The following is a 24,056-nucleotide window of genomic DNA, read 5'->3' as shown; positions in this document are numbered from 1 at the left end:
ATGATGGGTTGGAAATGAAGGTGGCTTCGTGCTCAAGTTGAAATGCTCTGAGCAACAGCCGGGCTCTGTGGGCTCCTAGGAACTCTGACACCTGTTTTGCAAAGGGCCGGAAATGCCCAGGATGTGTTACTCTCCGGGGAATTTGCTAATCTGTTAGAAAAACGAGGTTCCTAAGCAAAGCGCAGTAAGAACGCTCTCTAAACGCTACTTCTCACGGAGCTTGCCCCGACAGGTGGACACAGGGGCACCAGGTGGTGGCCAGGAGCCACAGCCCCGCAGCCAGGCGGATCACCTGGGACGGAGCGGGCTCTATACCTTCTCACTGCTCTAGGGCACAGTGGCCGGAAGGCAGCTGCTTCTCAGGGCAAGGTGACCTGGGCCCGATTTTGCATCCGGTGATGGCCTAGTGATTTGGCAGTGTCCTTTGATCCCCGACTCTTGGAAAGCTGCTGTTAGTCACATCTACCAAGTGGACGCACGACTCCCCGTCCTCCCCCAATCCGCAGTTCACTACTGTGGTCTGAAATTACTACATGGAAAATTCCAGAAAAACCGACTCGTAATGTTTGAATTACGGTGTGCAGGATCCCTGTGTCCAGCACACACACTGACCACTGCCCGCCTCTCAGCGCTTCGCAGCCCCCCTGGGTATCACACAGGCCTTGTGGTACCCAGTGCTCCTGCCCACACAGCTGTCATTTTATGGACAATGGCCCCAGCGCTCAGGACAGAGGTGCCACATCTGGGTGTGCAAAGCCGTCAAGTGCTTCCTGAAGAACCGTCTCACGGGGCCGGCGTTGTGACACAGCCGGGTAAGCCGCCTCCCGCAACAGCTCATCCCTATGCAGTCCCCGCTGCTGCACCTCCAATCCAGCTCCCTGCGCAAGTGCTTGGGCCCCGTGAGAGACGTGCATGGAGTCCCCGGGCTTCAGGCCGTTGCAGCCATTTGGGGAGTGAACCAGCAATGGATGGAAGCTCCCCCGCCCGCCACCACCCTCTTCCCTCTGTCTGTAACTCTCAAATGAGTAAATATTTAGAAAGAAAGAGCGCACTGGCATAACTTGAGTGCCCAGCAGGTGCAAGGACTGCAGAGACAGCATCGCCCAGGGTGGTTCGGGAGGCTATCACCCGGAGCGTCCTGCTCATCTCACGGACAGCCTCCCGCCTTGTGTGCTGTCCCTCCAAGGACAAAGCTGTCTAACAGCACCGCTCTCCGAACACGAGCCCTTCGCTAAGTGACACGAGTGTGTTAGCGCCATCGATCTGTTTCATCAGTCAGTGCAAACCTCTTGTGCCTGACTTGTGGCCCAAGTGTTCTCTGAGGTGTGCAGGTACAGGAGAGACCAGCGCGGGGGGTGGTGGTTTCCACAGTTCCAAGCCTCCACGCAGCATCTTGGGACAAGTGCCGCACGGATAGAGGGGCGCTGCTGCGTTTTAGCCAACCCATGGGCTTGCTCTTATTCTTAGAACAGATAAATTGATACGTATTATCTTAAAACAGATGAACGGCGATCCAATCCATATAATTCATCTCGCTCTTTATCAAGCCTTAACTAAAATAACCACAAAGGGGACACATGGTAACTTTCCGGAAGAGTTTCCAGGGAAGGACTGAGCCCCACATTCCCGATGATGGGACAATCACTAGGAGGAAGTCTCTCACCTCAGCAGGAGGCCATGTGGAGGAGTCGGAGCCGCCCCGTCAGCTTCAGTGTCAGAAAGCAGAACTCTGGGCTCTCAGTTAGAAATGGACAAAGGCAGGTCGGCGCTGTGGCCTGCGATGCCAGCATTCCGTGTGAGTGTGGGTTTGAGCCCCGGCTGCTGCACTTCCAAGCCAGTTCCCTGCTACTATGCCTGGGAAAGCAGAGGTGCCCCAAGTGCTCACATCCCTGCCACCCACGGGGACCCACATGGAGTTCCTGGATCCTGGTTCAAATGGGGAGCCCCAACCATCGGCCACTTGGGGAGTGAACAACCAGATGGAGGATCTCTAGCTATGTAACTCCGCACTTCAAATAAAAAATAAATCTTAAAGAAATGGAGAAAGAAATTCCAGACAGAAGTAGAACACCAAATACCACTGTGCTCAGGTACCAGGGTGGTCGGTGCCCGATGCAGTGCAGGAGAACCCAGGGAACAACAACAGCACCACGGGACATCCGGGTCTAGGAGGCTTCAGCTGCTGCCCTGTGCATGTCGCACACGGTGTGGCATCTAAGTCCCAGCAACTTAGTGTGTACTAGGAGGAAAATATGCACAAAAAAGAAACAACCTACAGAAAAACATAACAGAATCTCTACAAGGAATCACTGAAAATATCCAAAGCCTAATTGGATCTGGCTGAAAAGCCCACAAGAGTATTTCAGGCATGGAAAGCCAAGACACTCTGGCAAAAGATCTCTGTGAGTGAGATCCCAGTGGAAAGAACAGGTCATCAAAGAAGGAGGTGCCTTTCTCTGAAGGGAGGAGAGAACCTCCACTTTGACTATGAGCTTGTCTAAACAAGATAAGAGTCGGAGAACTCAGAGGGCTTCCATAGCCTTGGAAACTCATGACTGGAGCATAGGGAGATTACTGATGCCGTAGACAGGAGTGTCAATTTGAAAAGTCAACAACAGGAGTCACTGTGCACTTACTCCTCACGTAGGATCTCTGTCCTTAATGTGCTGTGCATTGAGATTTAATGCTATAACGAGTACTCAAACAATATATTTCACTTTGTGTTTCTATGGGGGTGCAAACTGTTGAAATCTTTACTTAATGCATACTAAACTGATCTTTTGTAAAAAAAAAAAAAGAAAAGAAAAAGAAAAAGAAAGAAAAAAAGAAATTATCAATTCCCAACTTGACTCTCACTGGGATTAAACATGACAATAGATCTGAAAAAAAAAAAGTACTAGATACATAAAGTGACAGGAAAATGTGAATGACAGTTGAAATAAAAATCAATCAGCAGGCGCCCACCCCAGCATACTTCACAGGATGATATTCAGACAAAAGGGTTAAAATGGCTCTTCTGAATACGTTCAGATAATTAAATAGATCATCACAGTGAGTATGGAGACGGGGATTCCTACCAGAGAAGTGGAAAAGAGTACAACATAACCATTGGGCATATTAATAATAAATAAATAAGAACATATACACAGTAAACCTAAATTTAAAAACAGTTGGAAATTTGAGAACTAACAAGCCAAGCTATCTGAATTGTTTAAAGGAATCAGAAGGATTAGAGAGTGCAATTAGGGAGCAAAAGCGGCAAACACAAGATCCACGTGGCATCCGGCCTCGAAGACGGCCCACGGCCAACACCACCCAGTGGTGAGGTCTCTCTGGGTTACCTCCCGCTCTGTGCCACGGCCGGCCTGAATGTGGCAGGAGAGAAGGCGTGTGGCCTCCAAGGCCACACAGGTGTAGAAGAAGGCCTCTGGCTCTCGGATCACATATCTGCACGGCAGGATGCCTGGCCAGCAGCGCCCAGAGAGGCTGGTGCAGAGAGGAGCCCGCTGGCCAGCCACCCAGTGAGTGACCACAGCAGTGGGAGGCTGGCACGGAGAGGAGCCAGCTGGCCAGGCACCGGGTGAGCCACCACGGAAGTAGAGCCCCCAGCCCCAGTGACGCCCACATCACAGACGTAGCAACACAGCAACCCCAGCCAACGTCCGACTGCACCCTCCTGAGACCCAAGTGAGATGACCAATCATTCTGTGTCCACAGAGACCGATAGATAAATGCTAAATGATAGATAAATGTTGCTGTTTGACATCACTAAGTCTAGTAGTAATGTGTTATGCAACAGGAAAAAATTAATAAAAATATGGTTATAGAAATTAGCCAGTCTAGAGAACAAAAATGTAAAAAGAATTGAAAAAGAAAAATACATCTTCACGAGTTGTGGGACATGAAGACAATTTACATTTCATTGGAGCCCCAGGGAGAGAAAGAAATAGACTGGGGCAGAACATTTATTTACAACATTAATGGGTGAAATTTCCCCCAATTTAGTGTTTAAAAAATCAACTTACAGATCGACCCAAATAGAATAAATGGAAATGAAGCCATATCTAGATCTACCTAAGACAAGCCCACTGCAGCTGGGGAGAGAGGGGGCGGGCGCGGAACGCCCAGGCCCAGCCGGGAGAGGCAGAGCTGGCACGGCGGTGCAGAGGCGCTGTGGCCCGCACCCCGCCCTGGGCTGGGCTCCCGTAGACCCAGGCTTGTTTAGAGCCGCAGCCAGCGCCCTCGCTCCTGCCACGTGGACGCAGAACACTGGTGAGAGGTGCAGAAGCAGGGGCCAGGCCCTCGGGCACCCAGCACACGTGGAAGGCCCAGGGCCAGGAAAGGGGACAGAGACAAAGCCTCACCCCAGCTGGCGACCGGAGAAGCCAGCAGCCCAGAGAGCACTGAGGGTTAGCACGCGTGGGTAGACCGCAAGTCCACCGCCACCCCCGCTTCCTCACCGGGGTAACCCAGAGCCGTGCACCAAGGCCTCAGGCCCGGCTGGCACGCCGACCAGCAGCAGGAAGCCGGCTGCCTCCCATTTCCTCTGCCCCCACACACAAGATGAGCAGCAGTCGACACAAAATTATGAGGCAAACAAAATGAAAGAGATAAACATCACTGCCAAGAAACAAAGCTACAGACTGAACCAGAATCGCAGATGTTAGAATTATCTGACAGCAGCTCAGAAGCCACTATGATTATGGTGTTAGAGATTCTACTGGAAATGGTGAAAACATATGACATCACGAGGGAATTACAGCAAAGAAACGAAAGCTGAAAGAATCATAGGAGATTTCAAACACAAAAACCCCGGCGTGACATAACGAAGACTGCCATTCCCACACGCACCGGATTCGTGACCCAACCTGGGAAGATGGGGAGAACCCGAGACGGAGAAACCCCGGAACTGGAGTGGAGAGCACAGCTCCTAAGACATTCGGCACAAGCGCAGCAGGTCCGGCCGCAGCCGGGTGGAACCCCAGAGAAGGGCGGCAGGAGAACACTTGCAGAAGTCACGGTGACGCATCAGTAACTGACACCAACCCACAGGTGCAAGAAGCTTCAAGCACAGCCAGGAGACTGAGCATCAGCTATTGTGTGTGTTACGTATGTCACACGTGTGGCAAACATGTGATGCGTGTGGTGCTGCGGTGTGTTACATGCATGTGTTGTGTACGGTATATGTATGTGTGTTCACAGGTATGTTGTGTTGTGTCTGTGAGTACACATGCAAATATGACACGCAGCCATTTTCTGTTGAGTCTGTTGGAAACCACAAGACAGAATTTGAAGGCAGTGAAAGAAAAAATCTGTTGCATACAGAAAAACAAAATGAAATTGCACTAAACTTGTCATATAAGACAAGGCAGGATATTCTTGTCCCAGCTCTTTCTACAACGATGTGCTGTCTGAACAGCTCAGTGGCAGCACCCTTAACGTAGTAACTGCAAGTACTTCCAGTGGACATATTGGTGAGCTCGGATGTCTACACACCCACAAAACTGTCAGCAGGCAAGAGTGGGCGCGTCCATGGCCACGGGCCGCCCCTGTTCCTCCAGTTTAATTTTATATGAAATCTACAGGTGGTGTTAAGAACCGGATAGTGCGCCAGCGCACTGCACCGCCTTGCTTCTCTGCGTTCCCAGTCTCTGCCCCTCCCGGGAGAGCCGAGGCCCCGTTCTCTAAATGCCGTCTGGGTTTCCAGCCTCGGCGGAGCCTTTGCCGGCCCAGTGGCTGGCGTCTCTGCCTTGCTCACCTTCCCTGAGGTTCTCTGCCTCTGATATGCAATGATCAGCCTCCCTCTCAGGAAAGGAGGGAAGAGCAAATCCTGTGCACGAGGAGAGGGAGTGGTGAGGAATGTGAACAGATACGGCCGGAGCCCACAGTGTGGCTTTCAAACACCCCAAGAAATTGATGAATTGGGAGGAAAGGGACACGAGTAACCACTATCAGAATCGAAGCAGGGAAGTTTACCGTGAGTCTGACAAACTCAGAAAGTTGCAAGAGGACATTACACAAGTCTGAATAAAACAGAAAATTCCTGGGGCAAAATCACCTACTAAAAGTGATGCCAAGAAAAAAACACCTGGCTCTCTGCATCCAAGGAAGAAGCTGACTTTCTAGTCTAACCCCTCACATACAGATGTCCATACACACACAGGTGTGCACACATGTACACACACACACATGCACACAAAACCTGACCCAGAGGGCCTCCCTGTCAATTCTACATTTTTTAAAAAGAAAGAAGACAAATCCTACATGTACTTTTTCTGAGTATATTTTTCATATATTTCCATATATTTCACCTGCATTTGCTCAAAGAGGAAATAATTGTATGATCATCTCAGTAGAGGCTAAAAAAGAAGTTTGATTCAATGACCCCACCTCATGGTTAAATGCTGAAGTTTCCCTGCATGACCTGAAGTGATAAAACATCCTGTCACCACTTCCACTTCTACTCAGTACTGAACAAGGAGTCTTAGCCAATGCAATAAGGCAAGGTCAGCACTGAACAGAATCTGGGGCCAGGGCCAGTGTTGTGGCGCAGTGGGTTGAGCCACCATCTGTAAGCTGGCATCCCATGTGAGTACTGGTTTGAGTCCTGACTGACTTGTGATACATCTGGGACAGCAGACCCCTGCCACCCACATGGGAGAATGGGGTGGAGTTCCAGGCTCCTGGCTTCGGCCTGGCCAGCCCTCGCCAGCCATCACTGTTGCAGCCATTTGGGGAGTGAACCAGTCAATGGGAGAGCTTTCCCTCTTTGCATCCTACTTACAGGGAGCTCTGCCTTCTAAATAAATGAATGAATCTTAAAAAAAAGACTTTGTCATTATTCATAGATAACATGATTGCTTATACTGGAAAACCAAAAGAATCTCTAAAAAAATTCTTAAAATTAATGTTTGTAGTCACTGAAAGTCAATATACAAAATTTAACATAAAAATTGTAATTCTATATGTTGATAACAAACAACTAGGAAAGAAACAAAAAATGAACCATACTACTCAGCAATATACAAAAATAAACTACAAATACGCACAGAGAATGGATCAATCTCAAAAACACTAGCCTGAGTGAAAAAAGCCAGACCAAAAAAGTGCATAATTTATGGTCAATACATTTGCCATCCCAGAAGCACAGGGTGGAGGTAAGAAGGCCTGCACAGGGATGCGCCTTGATGCTGTCTAAGAACCCAGATTTCTAGGGTGTGTGTTTGGCCTAGCAGTCAAGACACCTGTGTCCCATATCAGATGCCTCTCCCCAGCTCCAGGCTCCAGCTGTCCACCAGTGCAGCCCTGGCAGCCAGCGGTGATGGCTCAAGTACGGGCACCCACCTGGGACAAGTGAGCTGAGTTCCTCCAGGCTTCACCCTGACCTGCCCCCAGCCGCTGTGGGTAACTGGGGACTGGACCAGAAGATGGGAGTTGGGTAACTGGGGACTGGACCAGTAGTTGGGAGTTTCTCTCTCTCTCTCTCTCTCTCTCTAATAAATAACTAAGATTTTTAAAAGAGCAACACAAGTTTCTCAGAAGAGCCAGGTTGATTGCAAGGTTCAGTTGTTAGAATTTCAACATACTTCTCTTTAGTCAAACGGGTGCTGGAAGAAAACCAAGCAATCACTGTCCACAGTGCAAAGGAAAAATGAATTCAGAATCAAGCCCAAGTGCAAGAAAACAAAAGGCACTTCCCAGGAATCAGAAACAGAGAATCCCATATGGGTGCCGATTCCTGTCCCAGCCGCTCCACTTCTGATCCAGCTGCCTGTTAATGAGCCTGGGGAAGCAGTAGAAGACCCAAGAGCTTGGGCCCTGCACCCATGTGGGAGACCCTGAAGAAGCTCCTGGCTCCTGGCTCCTGGCTTCAGGCCAGCCCAGCCCCAGCCAGTGCAGCCATTTGGGAGTGAATCAGCAGATGGAAGACCTCTCTCTCTCCCCCTCCCTCTCCAATCCACATTTCAAATAAATACATAAAGCTTAAGAGAGAGAGAGAGAGAACATCGCGCGAACATTCTGAGAGGAGGGAGGTGAACTGCTAGATCAATTGAGGACTAGGCCAACACCTTCTGCAGTGCAGCACCACTGTACCGTATCTATTGATCAGAGCAATCACAAGTATTGGCTGCATTCAAGGGGAGAGGAAACAGGCAGTGCATGCAAGAAGCGCATGGAGGATGGGGGACTAGCCCCACGGCTGGAGACCCGCGGCCACGGGTGAGGCCATCGCCACTTCACTGCTGGTGCGCTCAGGCGGGACGACAATGCCAGGAAAGGGGGTCACAGGTGATCTCCACTCTAAAGCCAGCATCGGCTCCCAGCCATGCGGGTGACCCAGCCACGGTGACTGCCCACTGAGCCTGCCCCCCACAGATGGCCACAGCGGCTCAAAGCTCTGCAGAATTGGGAGAAAGTCGTCGCTGTAATGGAAGCAGATGGAAGAAGAGAACCAAAGTCCAAGAATGCTTACCTTCACCCTCAAGTTAAGGCAGAGCGAGAAGCCAGAGGGCCTCCTTGGCAGCTCCAGAAGACTCCTGCTCCTGCCCTGGACACACAGGGCCTCGCTACAGAGACAGCCAGTGCCAGAGAGCAAGGAATTCTCACTCTGGGAAGGCCTGCTGTACCAAGGACAAGGCGCTTATCAGAACGAGGCGACCCGGGCTGTGGAAGGGAAGCAGCTCAGCCAATGCCCTGGGAAACCTGGAGTTGCGGAGCTGCTGCAGCCGCAGGGCCCAGCAGTCCCTGTGAGAGGCACGTGAGGCCTCTGCTGTGCGAGACAGCCTGCGTCCTCTCAGGAAAAGATTCGCAGTCGACATCTGCCAACCGTGGCAGAAAACAGAATCAGAAAGGACACAAGTGACAGCGCTGTGAGTAGAAAGGGAACTTAAAGTACATTAAACAGACCAAGAACTGTTGCAAAATATGTCCACTATGCTTTTGCCACCAATTTAGAAAACTAGGTGAGGGATAATACACATTTTTCATAGAAAATGTTACATCAACTAATTCAAGGCGTATAATAATTGGAAGTATTAGTGAAGAAATGAGCAAGCAACAAAGTCTACTCTACAGAATGTTTGAGGTCCAGGTAATCTCATGGAAGCATCCCGTCAAACTGTAAGCGGGAGATGTTTTCCACATTATGTACTAACAGTCCCAAAGCAGTAACAAAAATACGGAAAGTATTATTAGTCATTCTATCAGAATACCAAAACTCTGGTGTCAGCAAAGGACCAAAGTGTACAAGAGAAATTAATTAGCCTCCCCATGTGCATGAATGCCAAAATCCCAGAGTAAATATGAACATTCGACGCCCAGAGTAAACTTCGAGGCTGCATCATGATCAAGTAGAGGTCTCAGACATTTGCACAAAGCAGAGAAAACCTGCTTCTCTGGGAGCACGTAGGATGAAGAGCCAGAGAACTCAGGCCACTGAGAGATGTAGAAGATAAAGTACGACTGCGCTGACCACTTACACAGAATTCAGATGTTACCATGTCGGGTCCAGCTTTTTGCTTGAAATTGCTTCCTTTTTTCATGTCTGTGACCTAATATTGACTCTCCCTCCCCGGAATATGGGTGGGCGAGTGCTGGTCTAACCTCTCCTGGTGCCACTGGGTTCTCAGGAAGCCTAAGAGCTACTGTCCATGTACCTTCTCACCCTGGTTCAACAGTTCAGTTCCTCTGTCCTTTGGTAGGAAAGGGACAGAAAAAAAATCTTAAAATGTGTACTTACAAAGGAGGGCCTAACCCAAGGCTGACCAGAATGCCTGGTTACACACTAGGAACACAGGTACGCAGTCATTAGAGGACTGATGGAGAACACCCATTTCATTACAGTGCCTGTTAATGCTTCAACGATAGGAGTCAGTAGAGATCAGAGAGAAACGCTGTCACTCTAGTCACGTGTGATTATGGGAAATCTACAGAAATTGCCAGTTAATGGTAAAACAGGACAAGTGCTCTGACCCACGGGAGGAGGAGACAGGACCCCAGTGAGGGCAAAGGTGGCTGCAGAAGTTCTGGCTTGGGGCCGCGGGAGGAGCGGAGGAGGGCTCTGTGGCCCGATCGCTGTGTCTGTCTCATCCCCAAGACCTGTGCAGAGTCTTGCCCCTGGAATTGGGAAGCTGCCATGTCGCAGCTCTCCTCTCTGCATGACCATGAGGAATGATGGAGACGGACAAGGAAGAGAGAAGCAAAAAAAGCTCTCTGCCAGCCCGGAGTTACTGCCCCCAAAGGGCTGCCTGCCAGGCCAGCAGGCACCGGCCGCCTCCTATCTCTGTGTTTCTAAAGGAAGAAGTTTGTCTGATTCATCCAAGCATATGCTAATGAGGTATTCTAAGTGAACTAATCGGGAGTCAGCAGAGCCTGGGTATGATTGGTTTGGCCATGAACCAATCATCAGTGGCCTCGCTCATGTTACAAAGGGAAGTTAGTGCCCAAACAGGTCCATGGTGGGCAGGGCCTGGGGACAAGCAGGACCCAATCAGCAGCTACATGACTCAGTACAGTCACCCAACAGCAGTGTCCTGGGCTGCTCAGCTGGGTGCCTGCCCTCCAGGGGCCCCTGTGTCACTACCATAGTCATATACTGTGGCATTTGTCCTATGGCAAAATAGGAGAAGCACTCTGACCAAAGACAAGAACAAGACAAGGAGCCCAGCCACGGTGAAGGCTACACCTGGAGTAGCCAAGCCCAGGAGGGAGACAGAAGGTATCCTGTAGAACCTGGGAGGCAGAGCTACTATTTGTTTTTATAAACAATAGCAGTAAGAAAAGAGATCTCATTTAACAATGCATAAAATGCCTAGAAAATACAACCCAAAAGGTTACCATCCGTCCATCTGTCTGTCGGTCTAAGTGTCTTACTTGGTATTGATTGATCTGTTGATGCCTTTTATATGGAAAAGAGATCCCAAAACAGCAAAAGCATTCGGGAGGTCAGCAGTGAGAGAGGACTTGTAATTGATCCGAGTGCATGAGATCAGGCCTGTGCTAACTCCATTTCAAGATTTTAGGAACTGGGAAATAGGATACAAAATTGAATACAGAAACAGACTCCTGCCTTGGTAAGACCTTAATTTATGATTAATTTGGCCTCCTAATCAGTGGAAGAAGACTGTATAGTCACTAAATTGTATGAAAACTTAACTATCAGAATGAAATTAAAGCAAGATAATATCTACACTGCACATCCCTTTCAAATTCCAGATGATTTAACTGACTAAACACAAGTATGTTAGAGAGAATGCAGAACGCATTTTAAAGCTGTGGGGTAGCGAAGGTTACCTGTGCCAAACCTCAACCCAGAAACCACACAGTGCAGAGCTTCACCTAAGACACTCAAAAACCTCTGCATAACTGGGGAGAAAATGCCAAAAAGATACAAGTGGCAGAGATGAATTACTGCCACACACTCAGCAGACAAGGCATTAATAACCGGGGTGCATGAAGACTGCTATAAATACTCAGGGAAACAAACAACTCAGCCCTGAAGTGAGGAAAGGCTGCCAGATGGCAGTGCCGCAAGGAGGCAGGGCGGCCAGCGGCACGAGCAGGATATCCGTCTTCCCTGGCACTGGTGCGTGCGAGCGTGTGCGTGTGTGTGTGTGCATGTGTGCATGCGTGTGTATGGTTTTCACTTCTCAGATGGCGTAAACTGTCAGGCCCAAGAAAAGCGGGAGGGAACTGGTGCCTTCACACGGAGCACAGAGCAGACTCTGGGGAAGTATTTGGGGGGGACAATCAGCGAGTGTATTTTGAACCTTAAATGCCTCTGGCCTCACATTGCCACCTCCAGTGGTGCATTTGCCCGAAACACACTCACAATGGCGCTCCTGGGCCATTTGTGCCCCTGTGGAACTGCACAGCCCAGAGGTGCCTGCCCGTGGGGAAACCGTGGGCCGTGTACGCTGAGCGGCATGTTGGAAAGAGTGGGGAAAACTTGCATAGAGCACGTGAAAAACTTCCCACGCTGCTTCTAGGAGGGAGAATACGGGCCCTGTGGCACACATGACGCAGCAAGCGTGTGTGTAAACAGGCCGGCACTGGCACAGGGCTACCGGGTGGACGGGAGCAGAGGAGGCGCACACAGCGCTGCCGTCCTGGCTTCCTCCTAACGCTTCTGCATTTGAGAAATCTCTCCGAGAGAGACAACACGCTCACGCACTGGCGGCCGCGGGGAGCCCAGAGCTCCCTCTGTTTGTGGTGGGCAAACGGGTCCCCAGCGTGGCCACCGTATTCACGTGGCCCCTCACTGGTTGACGCATGCCTTGGGACGGGGCCGCGTTATCAGCGGGTACAGAGGAGAAGCAGCAGTGTGTCTCAGGTCGCCCACCCGAGCTCCCTTCAGAAGCCTTGCCCTAGGGAGGCCTTCACCTACCTTCCCCGCCCAGCCGGAACTGAGAATTGTGCTTCCTGAAACTTCCGGTTGCTAGGCAACATTTCCTCCTCCGTGGAGCGGGCTGCCACCCTGAGCGACTCCTCCCCGGCTCAGTCCTCCCCTTCCTCCTCTGCCGGTTGTCACACTCGGTGCACCCCTTCCGTTAAAGGATTCTCTCCCTAGGAATTCTTGCTTGGAAGGCCACCTCCTATTCTGCCGAGGCGTGGGGACGACGTGGCGGTGCATTCGGAGCAGGACAGCTGCCGGCGTCATTATCAGCTCTTCAAAGAATACAGAAAGATCTTTCCACGGCTGTCAGAGCAGCTCTTCCTCACCCCCTGCCCTCCCTCACCCTTTCCAGCCCGGAGACCTGGTTTGGATCAGAAGACACGACCCGGAGGCCTCGGAGCTGCACTGGAAAGGAGCTCACGCTGTCACTCTAGCAACACCTCGGCTGTCAAGGGAGATGGCATAAAGACTGGATGCTCTACTCCAGGTAAAAAAGACACCACCATCTCCCACCAGAAGGGGACACCGAAAGGCCTTGACGGATCGAGGCGACGGAGGGTCGAGAACCCCCTGGCGGACCCCTAAGGCTAAGACTTACTTGCTCTTAACCAGTTTGATGCCTGTACTATGTCTAGGAACACCATCTGATCCTTAGTCCCCTTCCCCCACCCGTGGGAATTAAGGGACAGAATAACAGAAGACATCGTCACTGCCTATCAGGGTGTCAGCCTGTTTCTGTCTTCCATCTGTGTCATTTATGGGGGAAGGAATTTGATCCCACTTGGGGAGGGGCAAAATATGCATGCAGGGATCTCAGGTCTAGTAAAATAGTGACCAAAACTCAGCTTTATGGATGTCCGTCATCCGGTGCTTGGGAGTGCCAAGGAGATGGGCAGTATCATTGTGCCCATGGTCTTGTGTATCATTCGCTCCTTGGACAAAAATAGACCCTCTCATCACATTTACTCATCAGCCTCAATCAGACTGCCGGACCCAGGAGGCCTGGAATAATGTCACCATAAATATATTATCTGGGGGCACCCATTTAACACCCTTACTGTGTGGGACCCAGGACTAACCTGTGGACTCAGAGCACATGTTCTTGGATATGATCTAGGAATATTGTTCACTGTACAAAGAACCAAAAAGATACGCACAACCGACCCCACTGGTCCTAATAGGCCTTTACAAAGGCCGCCCAGACCACATAATGAGAGACCCTTCAGGCCTCATAAACCTATGGAGGGGCCCACAGCATCTCCAGTTACTGGTAAACTTGTGGACTTTCCCCAAGGGAACCCCCTACTGAACACTGGCTATCTGTCATAAGGTCTATGTCTCTACTTGTTAGCCGAACTCAGCCCGATGTGACCAGAGAGTGTTGGTTTTGTCTGGATCCTAAACCCCTTATTAGGTGGGCACAGCTGCATCTGCAGAAATTGGAAATCAAAGGGACAGAAACCTAAGACTCCTCAAATCCCAGCTTCGCTGACTGCTGGGGCTCCACCAGGCCTAGATGCACTCTGGATGACGTCCAGGGACTATGTACTAAATCATCCACTGCTCCTTTAAGTGACTCCTCATACAATGTAAACTGTAGTGTGACTGCTCCCCCTAATCCTACCCTGACAGACTATTCCTGCAACACCTATTCTTTGCTGCGCCTGAAGGGACCCGGCTCGCCTGTGCATCTGGCCTCACCTCCTGCATTGCAGCCCTAGTTTTCAACACATCGGTTGGACCAGAACTTTGTGTGTTGGTCCGTGTGCTGCCATAAGTCTGTCTGTATGGTGGAGATGCTGGATGTGAACATCACAGGCCCCAGGGCGGAGACAGTGCAGGGCTGCTCTGTATTCGAACCTCTTCTGGTAGGTTAGAACCGGCTGGATCTATGCTGCAGGAACAGCGGCCTTGATTACAGGGACCAAAATTACAAGGCGCTAAGCAAGCAGACAGACTTAGATCTAGGGCACGTAGAGTCCTCTGTCCAGGTTAGAGCAGGCAGATTCACTAGGGGAAGTCGTTTTGCAAAGCAGAAGGGGATTGGACTTACTCTCCATCAAAGAAGGAGGCTTCTGTGTGGCTCTTGGAGAAACTGTTGCTTTCGTGCCCATCAGTCAGGAATCATCAAGATACATCAGCATTAGTGAGAGACAATATCAGGCAGGGAACAGCTAGACGAGAAACCTGTGGATGGCTCCAGGGTTGGCTCACCAGTTCGCCATGGCTCACTACTCTGTTAGCGGCATTAGCTGGCCCTGCTTCTAGGCCCATGTATTATGAATTGGGTCACCAGATACGTAGAGAAAGAATGAGCACAATAACACTAATGGTCCTAAAGACAAACTATGAACCTTTAAAAATTACTAAAAAAGATGAATCAAGGGTTTGATTAGTGTCTAAAAAGGGGGAAATGTGGAGTTGAAATCAAAATGGAGTAAGCGTGGTTAAAAGCTAACTGCGTGACTTCCTGCTTCTGTAAGCATCAGTCTTGCTTGCTTGCTTGCTAACGGTTATCTTGTGAAACCAAACTCTGGGGCCAATTCCAGGGACCAAGAAAAGGCCCAACCCATTGTTCTGCCTAAGAGTAAAGAAATGTGCCTCGCCACAATAATCTTACAACTACATCCTGGGCCTGGTGACTGCGTGACAAGAGTTTCAAAACTGTAGCCCTAGTGGACAGAATTCTATAGAACTGTGTGACTTACTGTTGGGGACTGGTAAGGGGTGTCGGTCCCGATCAGTCGCTTTACCTCTCAAAATTTTAGCATCTGACTATCACTAGCCTCTAACATTCTGTTTCAGTGAACGAGTGGATGCAACACCCCCCCCCACACACACACACAACATCCCAGAGCTCACCTGTGCACCGGGTGCTGGGGAAGGGTTCAGCCTCCTCTCCATAGTCTCTCCCTGGTATGACCTCCTCCCTTCCCCCCCACCCTAGGCTACAGGTTGGTCTGAGATGGGGTCCACACATTCCTTTAAGGTATTTGGTTTCCAGGAGCTGCTGTGTGTAGTTCACTCAGTAACTGTCGCTGAGTCGCTGCTCCGTCCCCACGTGTGCTGGACACGGTGAATGCCACCAAACAGCGAGAACAGCCGCGCCCTCAGCTCTGTGCAGCACAGCTGGGCAGGGAGGTGGGGTCTGCAGGTGGGGGTGCAGCACCTCTGCCCTACCTGGGTGTCGTGGGAGTGACCTGGGGGGATGTGTTCCTCCTCTGACCCCAGAGCCTGCACACGCAGTGGACAGGACTCAGGCAAGGATGTGAGAGGACCTTGGGCTCTGAGGAGCTGCTGGTGCGCAGGTGCCGGGTGCATGCTGGGTTCTGACGCCAGGAGGCTCACGTGGGCCGAGGAGTTTGTCCGTTGTGGACCCACTACCCAGACTTAGCTCTGCCCCAAGACTCCCAAGTCACGGGTGCTTGGGCAAGGACCTGAGCTCCTTTTCTAAAATAAAATGATGGTAAGCCCAGTAGTTGTTAAAATTTTCATAAATGACTTGGGACAGGGCCTGGAACGTAATCTTCTCACAGGCTGTTAGCTTGCTACACCATCGGCTGACGCCCCTTTGCTGCGGAGAACGGAGGGGAGTGAGGCTTCCCCGGGGGCCTTGCTGTCTCCCCGACTCCCGGGGTGATCCATGCCATGTCTCCCACCATGCCCAGGGTATGCTGCATTTGCGGCACCAGTGAGGGGGAACTGAGCCCCGAAGGCAACAAAGCCAGTGCCCAGGGGCGCCACTGTCACAGGGGAGCAGCTCTGGGGAGCTGCGGCTCCTGGTGGTGGGGAGTGGCCGGCGAGACCCTGCTCCCTCCTGACCATGAATACACACCAGGCCCAGGGCACCGGGCATTTGGTCACCGTGCCAGGATAGACAGCCCAGAAATAAAGGCAGGGCTTTCAGTGTTTAAAACACACAGGGCAATAGGCGACATGACGGCCCAGATGAGCTCTGCTGAGAGCTGAATTAGCATTGTGGGTCATCCAAGTGTAGAAATGTTTCAAAACACAGAGCAAAACCAAGGGAAGGAAGTCTGAGGGAAGAGAAATGGGGTTTAGGAATCCCATCGAGGAGGGTGAGGAGAGTGCAGCGAGGGAAGGGGGCAGTATTCGAGCGCCGGCCAGAAACTCTGGAAGGATTTGATTCCGCAAATGACAAGCGCTCGCCGCACCTGAGCAGCCGGGACTTGCCACAGACAGCGGCCCTGTGGATGACGGTGAAATCCGTGACTCTCATGGCTAAAAGCGTATTGACGGGCAGGAAGAATCAGCTGCGGGGGGAAACACAGACAGGTTGGCATGCTGCTTCCCACCCGAGACCCTGGAGCTGGAGGGTGCAGCGATGCCAGCGTGGACCAGAGGAAGGACAGCACGCACAAGGCACCCTCAGCTCGAGACGTGAGTCACGGCAGATCTCGACACAGGGACACGAGCAGCGGAGAAAGGGGCAGGTGGTGGGCGGAGACCTCATCCACGTGTGCACACGTGTGTCCCTGTCACTAGATGCTGCTCTACCCCGGGCAGGACACCTGCGATTTAGGTGGGAAGAAGAACGAGAGCCGGGGGCAGCCATGGACGCCAGCCAGGTGTGGGCAGCTGTGCTCCTGTTCTGGGAGCCCGCCCCAGACGGCTCCTGCTACATTACCCCAGCCCGCAGGATTCCCCCAGCGCTCCCGGCCAAGATAAAGCCAGCAGCCAAGCTCTCAAGGCTTGCACTTCAGCTCCTGCAGAGGGGAGAGTCGGCAGGGAACTGCAGAAGGGGGCGCTCGGCTTGGATTCCCCAAGCCAGACTCCCTGTGAAACGGGGAGGGGACTCCCAGCGCGGTGGGTGAGGTTCAGCGGAGGCACAGCTTCCAGTGAACAAGAGGAGACAGGATGAAGACTAATTTGATCATACCAGGAAAAACAAGGGAAGGTAAAGGAGGAAAGAGCACAGATAAGTAAGCGGTAGGGGCCGGCGCTGTGGCATACTGGGGAAAGCCGCCATCTGCAGTGCTGCCCTCCCATTTGGGCACTGGCTCCTGTCCCAGCTACTCCAGTTCCCATCCAGCTCCCTGCTGTCAGCCTGAGAAAGCAGCAGAAGACGGCCCAAGTGTTTGGGCCCCTGCACCCATGTGGAAGACCCGGATGAGGGTCCTGTTTCCTGGCTTCCTCCTGGCCCATCCCTGGCCATTGCAGCCATCTGAGTAGTGAACCAGCAAATGGAAAAACTCTCTCCCTCTTCCTCCCTCTCCTTCCCTCTCCCTCCCTCCCTCTCTCCATCCCTCCCTCCCTCCCTCCCTCCCTCTCTCCCTCCCTCACTCTCCCTCTCTCCCTCCCTCTCTCTCCCTCTCTCTCCCTCTCTCCCTCCCTCTCTCCCTCCCTCCTTTCCTCTCTCTCTCTCTCCCATCCCCCCCATGTCTCTGTAACTCTGACTTTCAAATAAATAATATTGAAAAAATTTTTAAATATCAGTAGCACAGTAGCAGGTATTAAGTTCTCATTGAAACATCAATCGGGCCGGCGCCGCGGCTCACTAGGCTAATCCTCTGCCTTGCGGCGCCGGCACACCGGGTTCTAGTCCCGGTCGGGGCGCCGGATTCTGTCCCAGTTACCCCTCTTCCAGGCCAGCTCTGCTGTGGCCCGGGAGTGCAGTGGAGGATGGCCCAAGTGCTTGGGCCCTGCACCCCATGGGAGACCAGGATAAGTGCCTGGCTCCTGCCATCGGATCAGCGCGGTGCGCCGGCCGCAGTGTGCCGGCCCGGCGGCCATTGGAGGGTGAACCAACGGCAAAGGAAGACCTTTCTCTCTGTCTCTTTCTCTCACTGTCCACTCTGCCTGTCAAAAAAAAAAAAAAAGAAAGAAAGAAAGAAAGAAAAAAGAAAAAAGAGAAACATCAATCGGCCAAATTGCTCCAATTTTGTTCAAAAATAACCCTGCAGCGGTTTGTTGTCTATAAGAAATACAACTAAAACAATAAATTAAAAATGACATTTATAAATAGGGACATAGATATTAAGCAAATGCCATAAAGAACAACAAGAAGGAAATGTACAGAAATATGTTGAGCAAGGTGTATTTTATATGTTCTGCAAATAGAATCACTTCTCAGACAAAAAATACAATCACTACTCAGACCAAAAAAGCCGTTATAGAATATGATAAGAAGCACAATTTAGAAACGTAGTCAGCAGGTACTTGTACATGAAACAACACAATGACCAAAAGCCACTGTGTGATAACTGTCACGCCTATAAAAATCACTTGAAAAGTTGCGGAGGGAGATCCTGTCACATCCCTGTAAGGCTTAGTTCTCGCTGGTTTTCCACTGGAGTTGTTAGGACTGGTGGAAGGACAGGCAAGCAGACAGCAGTCACAGCTCAGGGAAACTGGCGCTGTGGCAGAAACGGGCGCCGGTCCCCAGCCCTGGCTCTCCTGGCAGATGCCCCGGTTACGGGGTAGCAGTGGCTCAGACAGCCACAGCTTCCGTCCTGCAGGGCCCAGGGGTTAGCACAGGTTTCATCCCAGGCACCCACTAAGATCAAGTCTAAAGTTCTCCCTTGTTTAACCCATGCCAAACACCAAAACAACCTGCAACACATATGTGCTAAACAGAAAAAAGATTCCCAATAGAAAAAACACAATTTCTTTTAGATCATTGACAGCATTCCTCAAATATTTGAATGAAGTGGTGCCTGGGGAAGCCCTCGGCTGAGTCATCATTCCCAAAGCAGGAGTGAACACAGCAGGTGCTCCCGGTCCTTGAAGGCAACTGTGGCTCCGGCCCAGGGTGCTGGCGCTGCCCTCTGCTGCTGCAGCAGTACTGCCCACAGCCCCTCGGGGTCTCGGGCTGTGCTTGGGCCATTCGCTGGTCCTTTAGTTTCCCTGGGACGTCAACGGCTTCTCTGCCACGCTCCCTCCTCCTCCACGTTTATCCACCATCAGTTTTCCCGTGAACTTACTCTGATGTGTTTGCTGCAGCTCCCCGCTGGGACTTGAACGTGCGCAGGAACTGGAGCAGCCGCTTCTACCAACAGGTCTTGAACACGGGCTTTCTTTTCCTCAGAGCCTTTGTAAAATGCCAGCCCAGGAAGACGCTCATGAAACGTGGACACAGAGTCACTGCCCAAACCTGAGAGCACAGCAAACAGGACACGGCCGCCATCGCCACCACAACCTCGGCGACAGCACCACCCTCGTCCCCTGGTGTCCTTTGCTCCTGTTTCTGCCTGTTTTGTGTGGGGACACTTAACAGGAGACTGGCCCTGGGGAGTGTCAGCGTGCTCAGCACCGCCCCCTTAACCCTGCAGGACAGCTCAGGAACAGCGCCGCGTCCCTCTGCTGCGGCATTCCCTACCTGTGAGAGTCCACGAGGGACGCCTCTCACGCCAGCGGAACGTGCCATGTCCGAGGCAGCGGGACCAGACCTGCCGAGGCAGAGTGCCCCGTGGTGTCGTGGTGTTCAGTGCCCGGGACGAGCAGCGTGGCTCTGAGACGCCAGAGTTCAAGGACACGGGAGCCCCGCAGCTGTCCGTCACTGAGCTGCAGGTATGCCACACAGGAACTCGGAGAGCTTCTGTGAGACACAGTCACCCAGTGTTTCTCTCGGTTTTAACATTTCTCAAGGCTGCCGCTGGAACGTGGACCATCGCCTCAGGAAATCACTGTGTGGACAGCAGTGTCTGTGGATTTTTTTAAAAATATATTCATTTATTTATTTATTGGAAAGGCAGAGTTAGAGAGGGAGGGAGAAAGGGAGGAGGTCTTCCATCCTCTGGTTCACTCCCCAATGGCTGCAGCAGCCAAGGCTGTGCCAGGCAGAAGCCAGGAGCCTGGAGCTTCTTCTGAGTCTCCCACATGAGTGCAGGGACCCAAGCACTTGGGCCATCTTCTACTGCCTTCCGAGGTACATCAGGAGGGAGCTGGATTGGAAGTGGACCATCCTGGACTTGAACTGGCGTGCATATAGGATGCTGGTGCTGCAGGCGGCAGCTTTACCCACCACACCACAATGCCGGCCCCTTTGGGTGGACAACACAGCCTCCCTACTGGGCTGTGTTCCTATGCACCTGCAGAGATGTAAAAGGGGATGGAGGCTCCTTCTAACAGACCCAGAACCACATATTTGTAGGTTAACAGAGACAAGTGACATTAGAGGATCTTACAGGGTTTATTAATAGTTTATTATTTTGATTATATTATAGCTTTCTATGCAATTTCAAACTGTAGCACAGGTTAAATCTGCATTATAAAAGCCTATATTAAAATTATTTCTTTGGGTTTCCTGTTACTCTTCCTTTTCCTCAATTCTAGTCTCAGGTGCACAGCCTGTCTGTGGCCCAGTGTCTCTGTTTTGGTCCACATCCAACCCTCTGCCCCCCAGCACCAGAGACAGAGGCCACTGTCTGTGTTTGTTTGATATGTTGTCCCCATTTCAACTGAGGTGAGTCATTGCTACTACCTATGGGTGAGTCTTGTCTCTTATTATCTGTCCAGTGCTGGGCTCTATCTCCACACCCTCCGCACCTCTGCCCCATGGTTTCCTGTGTTCTGGAGCTGAAAACGGCCAGATCAAGCTCTCTTCAGTCCCACCTACTATGAGAAACTACAGGGGCTGCTGGGGCAGAGCACGGAGCTGCCGCCTGTGATGCCGGCATCCCATATGGGGGCTGGTTTGCGTCTTGCTGCTCTACTTCCCACCCAACTCCCTGCCAATGGCCTTGGAAAAGCAGCAGAAGATGGCCCAAGAGTTTGGGCCTCTGCCAACCACGTGAGACCTAGATGAAGCTCCTGGCTCCTGGCTTCGGCCTGGTCCAGCCTGGGGACCTTGTGGCCATCTCAGGAGTGAACCGGAAGATGGAAGATCTCTCTCTGTCTCTCCTTCTCTCTCTGTAACTCTTTCAAATAAATAAATAAATCCAAAAAAAGAAAACTTTATAATTAGCCTCCTTAGGAAGCTTTCTGCTGTAGTTGTATTTAATATTTGCATATCTTTAATTTTATGAGCAATTCTCTATTTTCATTAGAATTTGGCCACCAAGTATGTTTTGTAGTTTCAGTGTCTCATCTCATTTTAGAGCAGTGAATGGGGCGTGTGGCTTGATGCACTGACAGCACAGATCTGGGAGATGAGGTTGTGACTGTTGCTGTGGTCAAAATTATGTTAAATAGTTATGGGGATGCTTGGATATCACTACCTTAGGGTTCTATACCACAGCTAAAATATAGGGTCATGGTGGACAGCCGTGGGGCTGATCGCATCTCAGTGGACGATGGTCACAGTAGACAGCTACAGAGACAATCACCATCACAGTGGACAGTGGTTGTGGTAGACAGTACAGAGACAACCACCATCACAGTGGACAGTGGTCACGGCAGGCAGCCTGGAGCTGATTGCATCACAGTGACCAGAGGTCACAGTAGACAGCTCTGGAGATGGCCAGCACTCCCTCTGGCTGTACGCTACAGTAAAACCACAGCCTGTGCTCATCCACAAGCCTGGACCAGGGCGCGCTGTCCAACAGGGGTGCTCCGTGCCCCGACATCTGCAGAAGGTCAGGGAGCATCCTGCCAGCTCTGCCGCGGGTGCTGAGTCACAGACAAGAAAAGTTACTGTGGGAACCAGGCCATGGGAACTGGCTGAGGGTCACGCGCCTGGCCAGACGCAGGTGGGGACAGCGGGCCGTGCACACCGCAGTGAGTCATCCCATCACGCAGGTCAGTGCTGGCACTCATGGTCGTCCAAAAGGACAAAAATGCAAATTCCAGACATCAGGACTTTACGCCTCCGTGCAAGTTCATACCACAAACCCAAACGGCAGAAATTACCTCATTTGTAGTATGCCTACAATATTGCCAAAGGAATCTTCTGTCCCAGTCCCCAAATCCAGGATGGCAGCTCACATGGTTACACAGGATTCACAGAGCTTCCTGCTTCCCTACCACAATAACCTATCGGCCAGAGCCCAGCAGTGGACGCAGGAAGCACGGTCACTTTTCCAGAGCAAACCTGATGTACGGAATCAGCTAGGGATCCGTGAGACCTAAACTACCTCACACACATTGGAAGGTGTTGTCAGCGTCCACGCACGAGGTCACCTCTCAGTCCCGGCTCATGTTAATCTCAGACTTTTCTTCAAATAGGGTCTGTCTTCAGGTACTAGTCTAGTTAGAAACTACACACAAAGTCATTTTGGAAAATTCTAGAAGTCCATGTAGATGGGAATATGCAAGTGTTTAGTCCAGCTTTGTCTCCAAGTGTACACGCGACTTTCCTGTCGGGCTCTCCCTGGAATAAACACGGCAGCAGTATCGCTGGAAACCAGCTTTGTGCCCGACGGCCCCAGACTCACAGCGTCCATCTTCCTCGTGCAAAGCTCTGAGCACGGCAGAACAGCACGATCTTACAATTCAAGGGAGCGAGGACCCGAGAGTGTCGGTCACCTCAGCGTACGAGGACGACAGTCTCGTGGCAGTGGGATCAGTGATCCGATCACTGGGCTCGCCCCAGTGGATGTCGGCTGCCCACCTGCCCATCTCTCTCTGTGGAAGCCTGGAGCCCCTTTGGAGGGAGAGGAGCGCCGGCACCCGCACAGCTCTCGAGCGTCAGCGGTGCAGAGCGACAGCCTCACTCGGAGGCAAGGAGGACAGGCAGTCCTCTCAACAAACACGCTTCATCGACTGCCGTCCGTGTAGACACGGAGGTGCCTTGATCCCCGCCTCACAGCAGAGAGTCATTTCTGACAGGTTCTGCGTTTAACAGTAACATAACAAGGCAATCAGAGACAACCTCAGGAGGGTATCTTATGTCTGTGAAATGAGCAAATATTTCTTAAACTGGTCCTAAAACAAGGAAAACAAGGATGCACTAAACTCTTAAAAAAAGATGACTTCTGGGGCTGGTGCTATCCTTAGCGGGTGAAGCCACCGCCTACAGCATTGGCATTACACTGGGTGCAGCCTCGAGTACTGGCTGTTCCATTTCCAATCCAGCTCCTTACTAATGCTCCTGGGAAAGCAGTGGAAGGTGCCCCAAGTCCTTGGGCCCCTGCACCCACGTGGGAGACCTGGAAGAAGCTCCTGGCTTCGACGTGGCCCAGCCTTGAACCAGTGGATGAAAGATCGCCACCCCCTCTCTTTTTCTCTGCCTCTGGCTCTCTCTGTCTGTAACTCTGCCTTTCAAATAAATAAATATATCTTTTAAAAAAATACCCAACTTCTGTGAATCAAATCACTATTAAGACACAGAAAAGGCAAGGCACAGAGTTGGGACAATTTGTACATGTTTTGGGGTACCATGTGATGTCCTGATGCGTGGATACATCATGTGATGGTCACATCAGAGCAAACCCATCTACTGCCTCTATCATTTACCTTTTCTTCACTGTGGAGATATTACAAATCCTTTCTTGCATTTTTGTAAAAAATGCAGTGCATTATTGTTATCTACATTCACCCCTGTGTTCACTGGAACACAAGAACTCCTCTCTCCTTTCTAACTCACGAATGTCACCCAACTTCATTACCACCTACTACAGTCCCGAGGCACTTAAGGACAAGGCCATGCTCTGAGAAGTGGGTCCTCAGTGGTTTTTGGGTGTGGACCTCGTGGGACACACTTGGACTTTCACAGGCTAAGATCAGACCTCGTCACCAGGAGGTACAGTCTCATGGCGTCACC

Source organism: Oryctolagus cuniculus, chromosome 6 (assembly GCF_964237555.1).
Source record: "Oryctolagus cuniculus chromosome 6, mOryCun1.1, whole genome shotgun sequence".
NCBI classification, from domain to species: domain Eukaryota; kingdom Metazoa; phylum Chordata; class Mammalia; order Lagomorpha; family Leporidae; genus Oryctolagus; species Oryctolagus cuniculus.
This window is presented reverse-complemented; position numbering follows the sequence as displayed.